Source organism: Diabrotica undecimpunctata, chromosome 5 (genome assembly GCF_040954645.1).
Source record: "Diabrotica undecimpunctata isolate CICGRU chromosome 5, icDiaUnde3, whole genome shotgun sequence".
NCBI lineage: Eukaryota > Metazoa > Arthropoda > Insecta > Coleoptera > Chrysomelidae > Diabrotica > Diabrotica undecimpunctata.
The window spans coordinates 57821921-57840670 of NC_092807.1; positions in this window are offsets into that span (position 1 = coordinate 57821921).

Consider the following 18750-nt stretch of genomic DNA (forward strand, 5'->3'; position numbering starts at 1 on the left):
GTTGATACTGATGTGTTTACGATCTCGGAAACGTCACTCACTATCGCGTCTTTCGCACTATGGTCAGCAGTTTCGTTGCCTTTTATTCCTATATGGGATGGGATCCAGATGAAATTTATCTCATTATGATTGATATAAGCCTGAAGAAGGACTGTTTTAATTTTTTTTAAAAGCGGGTTTTTTGGATACAGTTGTCGGATGCTTTGTATGGCACTAAGTGAGTCTGTTAAAATAATATATTTGGAGTTTGTTGTCAGATTGATTAGTTCTATGGCGCGATAGAGAGCATACATTTCAGCTGTATAGATAGTACTAACATTAGGTAGTTTGAATTTAAGAACCTTCTCTGGAGTTACTACAGACGCTCCCACACCTTCGGATGATTTTGAACCATCAGTGTATATCTGGGTATGATTTTTATAACGACTAATGATTTTTCTAAAATGGGAAATAATTAGATCAGGATTAGTGGAGTTTTTATCAAATGACGTAAGTTCTAAGTTACATGATGGTATGTTTTGAATCCAAGGTGGATTATGATCATAGGTGTATGGAAGACATTCAGGTATGACAATATCAAACAGATGCAAATGGTCTTTTATTCTTTTATAGAAAGGTTTATTAGAACGGTGATTTGCATTAAGGTTTGGGTAATTATCGGTAAAAGTATTTTTATAGACAGAATTTTTTGCATTATCTTTAATTTTTGTTGCATATGTTAGACTAAGGTAAGCTCTTCTATCATTTAACGACAATTCATTTGCTTCGCAAAGTAAACTTTCAATCGGTGTTGTACAAAAGGCTCCCAGGCATATTCTGAGTGCTGTGTTATGAATAGTATCGAGCTTTTTAAGTACTGATTTCGATGCTGAGTCGTAAGCTATAGCCGCGTAGTCTAGCTGTGATCGTATCATAGTTCTGTATATAATTAGCAATGTACTCCTGTCTGAACCCCAATTCTTGTGTGCTAGAATTTTTAGTAAATTTAATCTTCTGTAACATTTACATGCTAGATTATTGATATGTTCTTTCCAATTCAACTTTCTGTCAAAAGTAACTCCTAGCAATTTTAGCGAATCTTTTTGTTGTAGCGATTGGTTGTATAGATATAATGAGATTGGTGTACTGACTTTGTTTTTAGAAAATACTATATATTTAGTTTTAGTTGTTGAAAAGATAAATCCAGTTTCCTTTGACCATTTGTCAATATCTAACAAGAAACCCTGTGCAAGTTGTGAGAGGTTGTTTAAGTTTTTGCTTTGACCAAATATTACGAGATCGTCAGCATATAAGCGGCCTTTAAGTGGAAGTTTTAAATTTCGTAGAACATCATTTATGGCAATTATAAATAGCGTAGGACTTATAACAGATCCCTGAGGAATTCCATTTTCCAATTCCACTTTTGACGACAAATTACCATTTACTCTAACTTGGATATATCTTTTATATAAGAAGTTTTTTATAAATGCAAGGCAATGTCCTTTGATTTCTAAATCGTACAGTAATCTGATGATACGGTGGCGCCAAGCTGTATCAAAGGCTCTTTCAATGTCGAAGAATATTCCAATACATTTTTGATTAAGGGAGAAGGCTTCATGTACACTGCTTTCTAGGTCTATAATATTGTCTAGAGTTGATCTATTTTGTCGGAAACCACTTTGTTCTGGAATAATAATATTTCGATCTTCAAGTGTCTAGAGGAGACGACGGTTGACCATTTTTTTTAACAGTTTGCATGCAGTACATGTTAGCGAAATTGGTCTATACGACTCAGGATCTGTTTTGGGACATTTTGGTTTTAATATAGGTATTATAATAGAATCTCTCCATGCTGTTGGAAATTTCTGTTCTGTCCAAATAATATTAAATATGTTAAGAAGATGATTGTGTGCATTCTCAGGTAAATGCTTAAGAAAAACCATTGGGATGTTATCTGGACCCTCACTAGTCTCTTTAAATGAGTTTAATGCATCTTTGTATTCATTTATATTAAATTTGGTGTTTAAAGCATCTGTGTCATCTACAAACGGTATAATTACATTGCATTCTTCGTTCTGTTTAAAGTTGATAAAATTATTATTATAATTGCTTGTATTAGATCTATTTTTATACGTATTAGCAAATTCTTCTGCTATTTCTAGGTCATCTGTGATTATTTTATTATCTTTCTTTAGTTGAGTGATTTTGTTATAAGCCGGTATTCCAGATATTTTTTTGACATTCTTCCACATTTCAGACATAGGGGTCCTACTGTTTATACTGGACACAAATTGAGCCCACGAATTTCTTTTTGAAGTTTTTACTACTAACTGAGCTTTAGCTTTAAGTTTTTGAAATTCTATTTTATTGTTAAGTGTTTTATGTCTTTTGTATTTGTTAAAGGCTTTTTTGGAAGCTTCGATCGATGTCTTACATTGTTCATTCCACCAAGGGACTGGTTTATGTTTTGTAATAGGTGCAGTTTTCTTAATGGTTTCCTCGGCTGCTTTTAATATGATGCTGAAGAAGGTTTCGATGTCTGTGTCAATACTGTTGGATATTTTACAGTTTGTGACATGTTTTTCTATGATATCTTCAAATAATGTCCAATTTGCTTCCTTCGTTTTCCACCTAGGGGCGTGCTTTCCATTTTTGGGCTTGAACAAGTTATTGGTGATTATTATTGGGTAATGGTCACTGTTATAAGTGTAGTCTAATCTGTTCCATGTCATTAATGCAGAGAAGTTATTATCCGCTACCGTTAAGTCCAAGGGCGTTGATTCGCCTGTTTGTATATTGAATCTTGTAGGGCGTCCATCATTCAACAGTGATAAGTTATACCGATCTATTAATTCCTCAATAATAAGTCCTCTTTTGTCGTCATATGTAGAGCCCCAAATACTGTTGTAAGCATTAAAATCACCTGTTAAAATACGCGGAGAACGTATTTGTTTCACGAGGTTAAAAAGGTCCTGTTTATCAATTGGTTGTCCTGGGGGTAAGTAAATCGTGCAAATATGTATTTTTGTGGTCCCTTCTAGAGAAATAGCTACAGCTTCTAAATGTGTTTGTAGGGGTAACCTACTTGCGGTTAATTTGTTATTTACAAGAATTGTCACTCCACCGCTTGCTATTCTTTGGTTTACTCTATTTTTTGAAAAACTTTGATAATTATGTAAACAAGACTCTTGGTTGCTCTTAAGATTCATTTCTTGAAGACAAATAATATCTGGTAGATACTCTGATTGTAGAATTTTTAACATTGGTAAGTTATTATAGTATCCGTTTATATTCCACTGAATAATTGAATTAAACGACGCCATTTTTACTTTCTAGTTATAAAAAAGTTTTAATTTATTAAGACTCTGGGTCTGTTTCAAGTAAAATGTCATTTTCGTTGTCGGTAGAAGAAAGTTCGTCATTTAGGTGTTTTGTGATTTTTTTTCTAAGTTTGGTACATTTGATTTTAAGAGATCTATCTGTTATGTGAGCATATAAGTTACTAATCATTCCTAGTAATCCAGTAAAATCATGTGTATAATTAGTTATAGTGGTGATAATATTTGGAGAACCTGGTGCGTTTTCTAACAGATCTATAAATTGGTCGTGATTAAGGATATATGGTGGTGAATGTTCATTTATTATTGTTTTTAGGTCAGTATCAGAACTTGTCTTGGGTTTTTTGTTGGGTTTTTGTGTAGGTTTCCTAAAATTTACTTCTCTTTGTTTATCTTTTTCTGACAGAGCTAGTGTATATGTTGGTGAAGGTAATAGAATTTCATCTACGTCACGCTTACGGCTTGTCTGTTGAGTAATATCTAGTGATATAGCGCTGTTATTTTCTGGAGATGTAATGGTATTGGTAACTGAGAATGCTTTTGGTTCGACATGTTCAGGATTTGTACTGTTTGTTAAGGAAGTAGATTGCTGATTGGGAAGTTTTTGTATGGTGTCCATTTGTGAAGGAGTATTTAACGATGTTGAAATAGTTTTAGGTGTGGGTGTTTGTTGAGAGTTTGTGGGATTTTTACAATTATTAGCATTATGTCCTTGCTGTTTGCAGTTAAAGCATAACTGATTATCTTGCGATAAGAAAATTCGATAAGATTTGTTATCGTAATTAATCAAAAAAGATTCTGGTAAAGGATTTATAACAGGGTTGATAAAAATTTGTCTTCTAAAACTGTAAATATGATTGAATTCCGGTAAGGTAGAGCTAATACGAAGAAAGGTCATTGATGACATTGGCTTGAGACCTAGGTTTTCTAATTCGTGAATGAGAATATCATGGGGAATTGAGGGGCATACATTCGATAGAATGCTATCCGCTGGAGTAATATATTTTCTAGCTTGAACTGGTTCATCATTTATTAGTATTATACCATCATATACCTGCATAAAGTTATCCACAATTTCTTTGCTCGCTAGATACATGCATACTCGATTATTGGACAGTCTTGAAGAAAATAAGATGTTTTTGGGCTGTATAAGTGCTCCTAGTGGTATGAGGTAGTCCTGTAGGCGTAATACATCCTTTGAAGAGAAAACAATCGCTTGTTCAGGACTAGGATATGTATGTTGGCTTAAAACTTTTGAGTAGGATTTAACTGTGTTGGTATGTTGTGGTACAGAGTTAATTACATTGGAACTTCCATCTGATGTTACGGACATGATGAATCCTCTATATGCGATTTTAACAGGACTTTATTTTATATATAGATTAAATCAAATAAAGTCCGACTCTGTTTATTTTAAAACTAGTTGATCGGCTGGTAATTACCAAATTAGCTGAATAACGATAAGAGTACAACTAGTTTTTTGGTTAATTTGTAACTACAATTATTGATGAGAATATGTTGAGAATATTGATGCTTAAAAGTGATATTTCTAATCAAACTATGATTAACTGGAAAGAAGTACTTACGGCACTTAACAAATCACTGTTAACTTCTTTGATATATCACTTTTAATTATTTAAATTTATACTTTTTCTATTAAAAACTGTAAAAGTTGTGGAGCTTAAAATTAAGTCGACTTTTATGCCTGACATTCAGGTGACCAATCTTTTTAATACTTTGTTTATTTACAATCTACATAATTACAGAATATTAAGTAAATGTGTTACTGTTTTTGGACGTGAAGAAGAGACATCCAATGATATCTCACCTTATTCTATTTTAGTTTAGTTTTGAAGTAGGTCTTGGCGCCAGGTTCTATCTAGTCTCTTTGTGGCTGGACTATTGCTGAATAATTCCCCTACTAGCTCATTTACAAATTGTATATTGATTTCAAACAGACGTTTGATAAAGTAGATAGACAAAAAATGTTAAGAAAACTATCCATGTTAAGAATACCAAAAAAGTTAGTTAAACTTATACAAATGACTTTGGAGGATTCAAAAGCCATGGTCAGAATAGATGGAGATATGACAAAGCCATTTAATATTGAAAATGGAGTTGGGCAAGGTGATGCCTTTTTAATCTAACTTTGGAAGCTGTAATCAGAAAACTAGATATGAACGGCTGTATTAATACAAGATCTACTCAAATATGGATTTGAAACGGGAAGCCGCTGCATTTGATCTAAATATAAATAAAAGGAAAACAAAATATATAGAGTGCACAAGGTCGAATCGACTTAAGGTATACAAACATACCTACGAACATGCCTCCACCTTTCCCTACCTAGGCTCAATAATAAATGACAGCAACAACGCCAGTCAAGAAAAACAAGCATGGATTCTTAATGGTAATAAGTGCTTTTATGCATACAAAGACTTAATGAAAAGAAAGTTACTGAATCGTGAGTCTAAGCTTAGAATCTACAAAACAGTAGTTGAACCAATGGTCACATGGATGTAAAACGTGGACCCTTTCAATCACTGATGAAAATCAATTGAGTACCTATATTTGAGCGCAAAATATTAAGAAAGATATTTGGACCAACCCAAAGTATCCAATAGGGCAGAATATAAGAACGTTGTTAAGGGGTCAAAGACCCATAAAGTGTTTTAGTGCCATTAGAAAAAGAAGAAGCTCATTTTCGTGCTGAATGGTACGTCCATTTTGTGACTCCGTGGCTCAATGGATTTGTTCTTTGATGAAAGGAATCTTTAAGTCATAGTGAAGTGTTGGAATACTTAGGTACCATGGTGTATCCACTATCGATCTGAGCACTTTAGACTGAAATATTTGGAGGATATTCAGCGACGTTGGCTTTACACAGCTTCATAGATGTAGCCCGCATTACCAGATAGGTTTGAGTATGGCTGTGTATAGAAGAATTTTGTTTTCATGTTGAGTTTTGATTTACGTCCAAGGAGCCAATATATTTGCCGGAATTTTAAGTCGGGCTGTCTTCTTTTGGTCTGGATATGTTTCTTTAAAGTGAGATGTTGCTCAAGATGTGGGCGAAGAGATCTAGCATCTGTTACTGTTGACGTTGCAGGTCTTGTGAGACTTGTATGGGATCTTCGTGCACACCTAGTATTGCTACGTAGTGAGCATTCTTTGGTATATCGTCTCTATAAAGTGAGAAAAGCGGCGGCCCGAGATCACTGCCCTGTGGGACTGCTGAGTTGATAGGTAAGAGGTTGAATCGTTGATAATTGAATTTTACAGAGAAATATCTATTTGATATGTACGATTTGAGCAAAAGGAAATAGTTACTGGATAGTGCTATTTTTACTTTGTAAAGCAGACCTCTGTGACAGACTTTATCAAACGCTTGTGAGATGTCTAGGGATATAGCGTTACGGTATTTCTTTTTTTCAAAACTTTTTGATATTTCATTTATCCTTCGATGGACTAGTTGGGTAGTGGAGTGATTTTCCCGTAAACCAAACTGTTTTGGTAGAAATGTTAGGAATTCATGATCTGCGTATATCCTTTGTAGTAGCCATCTTTCAAAAGCCTTGCTTACGGCTGGGAGTAGGCTGATAGGCCAATAAGATGTACTTCATTGGGTTCTTTTCCTGGCTTAAAGACCATAACGACTTCACCGAATTTTTATATTTTTGGAAAGTATGATAAGTTTAGCATGACGTTAAATATATCTGTTAGCAAAGTAATGGTCTTGCGAGGATGTCTTGTTTTAGTACTTGTGCCGAGATTAAATAATAATCTGGGGTTTTTCGTGATTTGAGTTTATTTCTTTTGTGATTTCTGTAGGAGTAAAATTTTTGATCGGGAGGGACATTTAGCATGCTTCGCTAAGTTTTAAATACGCTTGTAAGATTTTCAGCAAAGAAAAGCCCGCTTTGTTGAAACAGGCCCATTCGCCATTTGGTTTTAAGGATTGGAGGGATAGTTGTGTATGGTTTCTTAAGCTTTTTAGTCGTTTTCTATAACGTCTGGTCACTTGATGTATGGTTTGTAATGCAATGTTCGAAGGTTTCGTTGTTTGCGGCTTTGCTACTGCAAGTTGCCTACGTAGTCTATTGTATGTTGGTTGATATTATGTTGTTTCTAGATCCTTGCCAGGTTCTTCTCGTACACCGTTTTTGAGTTGGTGAATGTGCAGAGGAACATTTGTGGTATGTGTTGGTTTGCATTCAGTTCATGGTGTAGATTGCCATGCCGCTTTTTGCACAAATGTGGTGAAGTATGGAGCTGATGTATCTATGTCATGTGGAGATTTGATCCGCAAATTAAGATTAGTGTTTTCTTCTATGTAGGATTGAAAATCTGCTCAGTTGGGGTTTTTTGACGTGAGTCGAGGAGAGGGTGGATTGTTTACAACTGCGGTACTCTTGCTCATAACGGTGTATAATCCGATGGAAGATCTTCTTCTTCTTTAAGTTCCATCTTCTATCGGAAGTTGGAAATCATCATGGCTCTGCAGACCCTGTTGACCATTCCATCAGGTTCTTAAGCCACGATATCCTTCGTCTTCCCACATTTCGCTTTCCTTGAATTTTGCCTTGCGTAATAAAATGAAATAATAAGTATCTTTGCCCCCTCATCACATGGCCTAAGTACACAAGTTTTCTTCTTTTGATAGTCAATATTATTTCAGCTTCATTTCCCATTCTTCTAGTAACTTCTGCGTTTGACATTTTTTGAATCCATGATATTCGTAGGATTCTTCTGTAACACCAAAATTCAAAGGCGGCCAACTTATTCAGATGTACTTGTTTTAATGTCAATGTTGCTAAACCATAAAGAAGAATAGTGAACACCCAAGCATCCTTAGGCGTAGTCCTAACCTTATATCTCGACAAAAAGACACTTTTTAAGTTTAACGAATGATGCACGTGCTATTTCAATACGTGTCTTAATTTCTTTGGTTTGGTCTACATTGGATGTTATTCATGTTCCTAAGTATTTGTAGGTATCCACAATCTCAATTACAGTATCTTCAACAATTAAGTGGATGTTTTCATCTGCTGATTTAGTCCTGATCATGCATTTAGTTTTTTTGTTCAAATTCATCCTTAGTCCGTATTCATGACAGCATTCATTAAGTCGTTAAATTACGTTCTCTAAATCATTGTTGTTATCCGTCATTATTTCTGTATCGTCTGCAAAATGCAAGGTATTCAAAACTCCCCATTGATAGATATACCTTGTATTAAATCTGAGAGCAATTCTTTAAATACCGCTTCACTGTAGACACTGAAGAGTAGTGGTGACAGCACGCAACCCTGGCAGATTCCTCTCTGTGTTTTGATATCTCGGATGTTCTGGTTCAACTCAACTCATACCTTGGCAGATAATTTATAAAAAAATTCAAATAAGCTTACTATAGTTAATACTATTTTATCAAAGAAGAGCGAAATACCACCCGAAAGTTAACTTTGTGCAACCGAGCAATTGGTGATGCAAAATTTCGTATTGATAATGTAAAAATCAAATTTGATATCCACTATGCTGAAATATAATAAGATTTGACAATTTTATGCAAAGCCTGAAGTAATAGTGTTAATATAACTAAAGGTATTATACCGTCGATATATTTGACCAAATGTGTAATTATATGTGTGTCTCGAGGAAAGTCTCGTTGGTGCCTTTTCCTATGGCATATTGGCATAAATTCATATGTCATTTAAGCAATGCTATAATGCTGTTAAAACTGAAAAAAAAACCAGTAAGCAGGAGAACTTACATGTTCCACGTTCGACTGTTCAACTGTTCCACGAAAAAACGTCGAATGACTACTCATTTTTGGTATAGTTACCAAAAAAACCTCATTGCCTAAAGCTCCGTGCTGACTTCTGCCAAATTTGTGCCACTAATATTAATTAAAAGTCTCTTGTTTTTTTTACATATTATTAAACCTTAATTCTACAATCCTACTTATAGTTTACATAAAACTAATAATGAATAATTTCTAGGGATATATACAGGCTTTCTTCATTTTCTAACAACACGGTTCTTTCACTTTGGTTGAAGCTTAATTCACGCAATAATATATATCATTAGACGAGAATAAGTATCTACTACAAAGCAATTAAGATTTTTATGCTTATTTTAATAAGAATTTTAATTAAACAAGCATCGCCCTGTATACTTATATTCTGCTATCTTCCTTCCTCTATGAGTTTTAATTACTTAATTGAGTGCAATAAATTTTGTTTAGTATGTGATGGTTTCACGCTATATTGGAATTGTAATTGAAAGTTAGTTTTTCGCGTTTATGAACATTTCAATTTAATCAATTATCCAATTATTTCAAGAAACTAAACTAAAAAGAAAGAACAGCTTTTCTTTTTAATTTATACAATTCATAATTCATCATACATTCAATTACCTAATTATGGCAAAACTATGTGCAATATAGTTCCATACATTGTAATACCATTTGTTATATTGTTTAATAAATCTCTGGAAACCTCTACGTTTTCTTCTTCATGGAAAGAAAGTTATGTTGTTTCTATTTAAAAATGGCCAGAAAGACAATAATCAAAATTATCCTAGCATTTGTATACAACCTGTAATCCCTAAGCTCTTCAACTGCCTTATAGCAAAGCAACTTTCTTGGTTATGTAAAGGCTTAATATCCCAATTACAACATGGTTTTCATAGCAAAAAATCCACTGCAACAAACTTGGTTTGCTATCAATCTGATATATTATCTCATATGGAAGACCGTAAATAGGTAGATGCAATATACATAGATTTTTCCAAAGCATTTGATCGTGTAGATCACCAAATACTTTTGGACAAATTAATTAATGTAGGCTTTTATGTCAGGTTTGTTGAGTGGATTAAAAACTCTACATCTGAGAGAAGTCAAAGAGTCAAGATAGGTTGACATCTGTCTGACAGTATCTCAGTAACATCTGGAATTCCTCAAGGAGGGATATCTTCGTTAACATCACTTTCTGTTTCCTAAATAGAAAATGTCTAATGTTGGCACATGACTTTGGAATTTTCGAAAGTTATAGGTAGCTTAAAAGATCAAGCCTTGCTACAAGATGACTTAGACCGACTACAAAATTGGTGCAATCAAAACAAACTCCACTTAAATTTAAAAAAATGTCGTTTTATAAGTTTTTCTCGTAAAGTCAATAGAATTGGAACAAGCTATACTATTAATAATCAGCCACTGAATTATGTTTCTTCTATTCGGGTGTTATTTTCGATGAGAAGCTTACTTTCTGTGACCACATAAACTCTATTTTAACAAAGGCATCTAAACTTCTTGGTTTCATTACTAGGAATTGCAAATCTTTCTCCATTAATTCAACAAGATTAGTGTATTGTTGCTTAGTTAGAACTATTTTGAAATACTGTTCAGTTATTTGGTCACCCTATTTTCAGAACAATACTGATACCATAGAAAGTAGAAAGAGTCCAGCATAAATTTTTGAGATATTGCATATTTATATATAAGATCATACATGGATTTATTGATTGTCCAAACCTGTTAAACCTAATTAACTTTAATGTTCCCCATTAAGCCCCATCACGTTACCACAATGTTTTCAATATCCTTTTAAACAGATAAACCTATGGTATTCACAACTCATTGGATAGATATAAGGGGCTATAAAATGTTCTCGATTTTGATATTTTCAATATACCTTTAACTCAGTTAAAAAGCTCTCTTGCTTGATGATATGTATATTGGGATTGTTGAATTTTGTTCTTGTTATATTTTTTTTGTTTTTTTAGTATCGTTTTTTAAACTTTTTTAAACTTTAAATTATAGTATATTGTAATTAAAACTGTTTAAATAAATAAATAAATAAATAAATAAATAAATAAATAAATAAATAAATAAATAAATAAATAAATAAATAAATAAATAAATAAATAAATAAATAAATAAATAAATAAATAAATAAATAAATAAATAAATAAATAAATAAATAAATAAATATTAACTTTTTCCGAAGCAAAACGTAATAATAATTCTTCATATGCTAACACACCTAAACTACAAAATAATTTTCAGATGTTATCTCACTTGAAAGAATAAGAATTTCCTCTCCTCCCACAACCTCGAGTTAGACCCCATCCACAACCAAAACCATTGTCACAACCTATCCGACTAGATTCTATGCCTAGACATGCGACCCAATCTCTAATAGAAAATCCCAACAAAAAACATAAAGCTGCGTCGTCCCTACGAAGTGATTTAACAGACCAACCTATGTTTCCTTATAGATTTGGCCCTTAAAAACTAATTCCTTTTCCACCAAGAGAACACTCGGTTCCAGAATTATCTGGAGATGAGTTTATAAAATCTTTTTTGGTAATTTTTAAAAAAGAAATTAATGAAGTTTCCTCTTTTGATAATCTTTTAAAAATTGATATTGCCTTATAAAAACTATTGCTGGTATTCATAAGAAGCAAATCTATGATGAAGAATACTGATTTAATTAATATTATGCAATGGAATGCCCGCTTTGCGGTTGCCAATAAACTTAGTTTAATCAAAGCTTTAAATTTTTACAAAATTGACATAGCCTTAATTAGCGAGTCTTGGTTCAACCCAAAGAAAAATTATCATTTTACAGTTTATTCCAATTGTCCGTAAAGATAGAGCCTATGGTAGAACCGGTGTTGCTATATTAATAAAAAATAATTCAAGTTTTAATTTATCACTTTAAACAATATTTCAGACGATTTACAAGCTTGTGCGGTTGTAGTTAATAACATATCTTTTATAGCAGTGTTTGTTGCAATTATCTCGGTAAATTGTGTTAAAAATTATCTCGGTAAAAAGTATTTTAATGGAGAAACTCAAAATCAAGAACTTTTTATGATCTACAACTTTTATTTGAATTATTTTTATATAGAATGTAATATAAGAAATATTTTATAAACAAAAAAATTTGTTTCACTTTTTAAGATTAAAAAAAAAACAAAGCGAAATCAGCTCTACATCTTTACGGATTTTTCATCATTTACCCTCATATACCTTTTAGAATCTTTAAATATGGGTTTGAAAATACAAGAGGACATAGATCAATGATAGATTATGTGGTCACAAACAGAAATATTCACCATAAACAGATAGTGGATGTGAGAAGTTTGACGTCACCCAATGTGGGAAGCGATCACTATTTGGTACTTGGTAAAATTAGATTCAATGAACGATGGAAAGAGAAGCTTAAACAAACCAATTCAGAGGAAATAATAAAAATAGAAAATTTGAGAGATGACTCCATAAAATCATTATACTAAAAAAGGCTAGAACAGAAATTACAAATGGAGAATATTGAAAATGAAAGCAATGTAGAGACTAGCTGGAGAAAACTTAAGAAAAATATTCTGGATGCTGCCCGAAAAGCACTTGGAACGAAAATAATAAACAAAAAGTGGTCAACGAAAACACCATGGTTTACACTAGAGGTTAAACAAAAATGTCACCAAAAAAAGAAAGCTTTCCTAAAATATAAGTCAGAAAAAACGAATAATTCATATGAAGAATATAAAAGAATAAAAACTGAAACCCATCAAATGGTAAGAAAAATAAAAACAGACTACTGGGAAAGATTCACAAAAGAACTAGAGATGGATTTCTATGGACAACAGAAACAATTATGGCGCTTCATAAGACAACAAAGAAGTGAAATGAAAGAACTAGTTGAAATAGAACACATACAAGAGGATACATGGGTGGCCTTCCTAACAGAAATGTTTAAAAAACAAAACGAAGAACCTTTACCAGAAACGCCAAATATAATAAATGAGGAAAAGACCGAAATCTCCCAAAACGATGTCAAAGAAGGAATAAACAAATTAAAAAACAGAAAGTCACCAGGAGAAGATCAAATACCAAATGAACTCTTAAAATATGGAGGTGATCATCTTGTACAACAACTGCAACTTCTTATTAATAAAATAATCACCACGAACAGAATACCAGATAAATGGAGGAGAGCGATCATGGTGATGTTCTTCAAAAAAGGAGATAAGAAAGACTCCAATAATTATCGAGCAATAAATCTATTAAATACAACACTCAAATTGACAACAAGAATAATAGCGACAAAAATAAACAAACGAATATCTCTGCAAGAGGAACAGCAAGGATTTCGGACAGGAAGATCATGCACGGATGCAGTTTTAGTAATTAATAAGACAAATAAAAGAAAAGTCGCTGGAATACAACAAACCGGCATATATGTGTCTGATAGATTTGAAGAAAGCGTTTGATAGAGTGAGAATTCGGGACGCGATACATTTATTATATGAAAAGGGAATATCGCTGGATTTAGTAAAAACCATTGAGAATATATATAAAAATAACATAGCTCTGGTAAGATGTAAAGGAAAACTATCACAACTTCAGCGAAGGAGATTCGCTGAGCTCATTAATATTTAATCTGATAATGGATGAAATCATAAAAAAAGTTAAAAAAGAAGAGGATATAGTATAGAAGAAAAGGAAATAAGGATAAATGCTACGCCGACGACGCCATAATAACAGCCGAAAATGAAGATGATCTACAAAGATTAATTAAAAAATTCGAAGATACGGCGCTCATATACAACATGGAGATCTCAACAGAGAAAACTAAAGCGATAGTGATATCAGCGGAACCGAGAAGATGTAAACTAGTCGTAAATAACAAAATAATAGAACAAGTGATGGAAACTGAAAACTTGGGAATACAACTGTCAAGCTACGGAAAAGTGGAAGAAGAAGTACAAAGACAAGTGAACATGGCAAACAGAGCAGCAGGATGTCTCAACAACACAATCTGGAGAAACAAATACCTCACAACGGAAACGAAAACCAGGATATATAAATCTACAATAAGACCGATAATGACGTACACAACGGAAACAAGAGCAAATACGGTGAAAACACAAAGACCACTGGAAACAACAGAAATGAAAGTCCTACGAAAAATAACAAACCAAACTCTAAGAGACAGAGTAAGAAGTGAGGAAATACGAGCGAGATGTGGTATAGAGGAAATAAACACGTGGACCAAAAGAAGAAAAGTGGAATGGAATCAACACATCGAAAGAATGACAGAAAATAGAATAGTCCGAATAGCAAGAAACAAATCGCCAAATGGAAGAACGACCGAGGAAAAGATGGTCAGACAACGTCCATTGAGGCTAAAAACCGAAGTAAAACAGGCATTTTGCCTATTTATAAAGTAGGAAGAAGAAGAAGAAATATGGGTTTATATAAATCTTTATATAAACTGGGGTACATCTACATCAGAATGAATCGTGATCATACAATTGAATTCAAATCCAAAAAAAGTGAACATCGTTCAGATATACGCCTATACAACAGATGTAAGCTACGAAAAAATTGACATTTTATACGAATCGTGATCAAGGGTTATATCCCAATGATGAGAGATTTTAACTCAAATTTTATTAAATTAAAACAAAATTTTATTTCGGGTAATCAGATTGATCACATCTTAATAGTTTCAAGACATGAAACAGAAATAATGAACTACAGAAGTTATAAAGGCGCAAACATAGACTCAGATCATTGCCTAGTAATCTCAACATTGAAGGCTAGAATTTCAAACACCAGCAAAGAAAATAAAATGGATAGAAAGAAATGTAACGAAAAATCTGAGAAATGCAACAATTGCAGAACGGTACTCGGAAAACATCACCAAGAGGCTTAGGAATCAAAATGTAAATTAGGAAGGCCAGAAAGATATAGACTCCTACTGGACTAGAATAAGGGAAGATATTGTAGCAGCAGCAAAAAATGAAATAGGAACAAAAAATTGTGCCCGTAATTGGTTTGACGATGAATGCAAGAATGCAACAAACGAAAAAAATTAAGCCTAAACTGTGCGTATAAAATATTTTCCACAATACTAAGCCACCGAATGGCACCATATACAGAACGAATAATGGGAAAATACCAGGTTGGTTTCAGAGGTAGTAAATCGACAATTCATCAGATTGCACCCTGAGACAAATTTTAGAAAAAATACTAGAATATAACATAGATCCTCATTATATATTTATATACTACAAACCAGCCTAAGACTCTGTAAATAAAAGAAAAACGTTCAAAACAATGAAAGAGCTGGGAGTACCAAATCAGTTGGTAAATTCAACAAAACTAACACTTGAAAAAGTTAATGATGTAGAGTACGAATCCAGGGGAACTGTCTGAACCTTTTAAAATAAATAACGTGCTGTTCTAGAGAGACTCCCTCTCTCTCTCCTGTGTACTGTTTAATCTGGCTCTGGAACAAGTAACACGTATGTCACAACTCACAACCACCGGTTAAAAATACAACAAATCAGTGCAAATCCTTGCCTATGCTGATAATATCAATATTATTAGGAGATAACATTCGAGAAAGAATCGGCTACAAAAATGGGTTTAATAATAAACACCAACAAAACGATATTATTTTATTTCTTCGTTTGTCATCACTTCTGGTATAGGTGGTTCATTATTATCACCCTTAGCAAATCCGTATCGAAAGTAGTCTGCCCATGTTTCCTTCTGAATTTGTTTCGTTTTTATTAGTTCATTCATCTCTTTTTTATGTCCTATGATCATTCTCTATATTTCTTTTTGTGTTCCTTAGAAGTCATGTTCCATCTGTTTTGAGAAGCCCTGTCGGTGTTTTATTTTTTATTTGTCTGACTAAGATAACACAATAAAAGTAAAAGTAAAAGAAGAACTAAACTGACCCAATTGAGGCTGGCAATGGTATAAGACACGCGAATCCTTGAGTCCTTTATTGTTTAACCTGATCATGAATGCAATAATAAAAAAAGTAAGAACTATAAAAGATACCAAATGGGAGAAAAACAACTTAAAATAATCTGCTATTCAGACGACGCATTAATGCTTTCTCAAAGTGAAGATGATTTACAACGTACGCTGCATTAATTTAATATAACCGTAACAAAATTTAACATGTTAATTTTCCCAAAAAAGACAAAATTCGTGGTTATACTAGCAAATCTACTAAGATGTAAATTGGAGCTGGAAGGTCAGTTAATAGAATAATGATGGAGTTTAAATATCTAGGCATCAGACTACCTAACTACGAAAAGCTCGACAAAGAAGTGGAAGATCAAATGAATAGAGCAAACAGAGCCGCATGTTGCTTGAGTGAAACAATATGAAGAAATAAAAATATGGGGAAAAAATAAAAGGCAGAATTTACAAAGCAGTTATCAGACCAATAATGACATACTCGGTAGAAACACGACCTGACACAGAGAGGACAAAAAGGATGTTAAAAACAGCAGAGATGAAAACACTTAGAAAAATTGATGGTAAGACACTATGGGACAGAGCTAGAAGTACAGATATACGACGTAGATGCAAGGTGGAGAACATCAAGAACTGGGTAAGAAATAGAAAAGTAGAAAGGGATGATTATATAAGCCGAATAACAACAAATAGAATAGTAAAGACGGCGAGAGACGGTTTCCCAATAGGAAGACGATCAGTAGGAAGACCACGAAAACAATGGAACGACAACTTACTGGAGGCACATTGAAAGCAGACAATGTGATGTCTACATAAAAAGAAGAAGAAGAAGAGATCGAAGTACATGAAAATAAGCACATAACCACAAATTATACGACCGCTTGTTATAGAAAACGACACCATCGAGGCAGTGAACGAATTTGTATACATGGGAGCGCTTGTTAACGCTGAAAATAATACTATCGCAGAGATAAACCGCAGAATTTGCGCGGCCAACAGATGCTATTTTGGGCCCAATCTCCTTCTGTAATCCTCAATTATATCGAGAAATATATTTCTCTGTAAAAAAAAATAATGCGCCCAGTCCTAATATATGGTTCAGAGTCCTAGACTCTAACAAAAAGTAATAAAAACATATAAGTATGTTTCGAAAGAAAAGTACTAAAGCGAATGGAATGGAAAAGACAATACAACTTCGAACTTTATAGAATATACCAGGAACTAGATATCGTAAAATATATTAAGATAGGACGTCTGAGGTGGATATGACATGTAATGCGGATAGAATAAAATGACCCAGCTAGACAAACTCTCCTTGAAAGACCCATTGGTCAGAGAAGAAGCGGAAGACTCAAAACAAGGTTCCTTGATAACATCGATGAAGACATTAGACATATGGAAATACGTGCTTGGCGAAGAAAGGCAATGGATAGGGACGGCTGGAGAGAAATTCTTGAGGAGGCTAGGACCCACACAGAGTTGTAAAGCCAGAATGATGATGATTGATAGTCTAGTGTTATTACCATTAACCTCTATTTCTAATTCTTTATAAGTTTTTAGTTCATCAATACAGTAAGTTAGGATACCTGCTGTAATCTGAGCGATTTCTTCTTGTGTTTAATTACAATCGTTTGTATTGATATTTAGTGAGAGATAAATCTTGTTTGCAAAGTTAATAATAATTCTTATGAAAACTAAGATAAAATTATCATTTCATTCAAAGGTTGTTCTCTTCATCCTCTTCTATGTAATACAAACATTTTTTGTAATTACATTAACAAATTATATTATGTATGTAAGATTTTATGTCCAGAATGCTGCGATGCTACGTCTTCTGTGTTCTTTTTTATGGTGTTGAATCGTGGACCTTGAACGAAAATATCTGCAGAAAACTGGAAGCATTTGAGATGTGGCTATATCGGAGAATGCTAAGATCCCGTGGACTGACCGAGTCACAAATGAGGAGGTCCTCAGAAGAATGAATAAGAATCAAGAAGTACTGACCACCATCAAATCACGAAAGTTACAGTTCTTCGGACATATTATGCGAAATGAATCCAGATATGCTCTCCTTCAAGCCATCCTGCAAGGAAAAATATTTCGAAAACGAGGTCCAGGAAGAAGAAGAACATCTTGGTTAAATAACCTCAGAATCTGGTTCAATATAACATCTGTTCAGCTTTTCCGCGCTGCTGCAGATAAGATAAAGATTGCCATGATGATCGCTAACATTCGTAACGAATAGGCACATCAAGAAGAAGAAGATGTAAGATTTTCTTCTTACGGTGCCTATCCGTTCTGGATGTTGGCGATCAACATAGATATCCTAACTTTTGAAGCCAAGATATTCCTCTTCTCCCTGGTCCTCTCTTTCCAAATACCTTGCCCTGAAGAAGAGTTGCAATAAGCCATATCTGTGTTTATTTTTCATAACATGACCAAGATATTCTAATTTACGCTCTTTGATTGTGTTAGTGATCTCGTATTCTTTGCCCATTTACGTAGGACCTCAATATTCGTCCCACGATTCACCTATGACATTCGTAAGATGCGCCTGTAACACCACATCTCGAAGAGTTTGAGCTTTCCTAAAGAAGCTTCAGAGAGCGCCCAAGCCTCTACTCCGTATAATAATGCAGAAAATACATA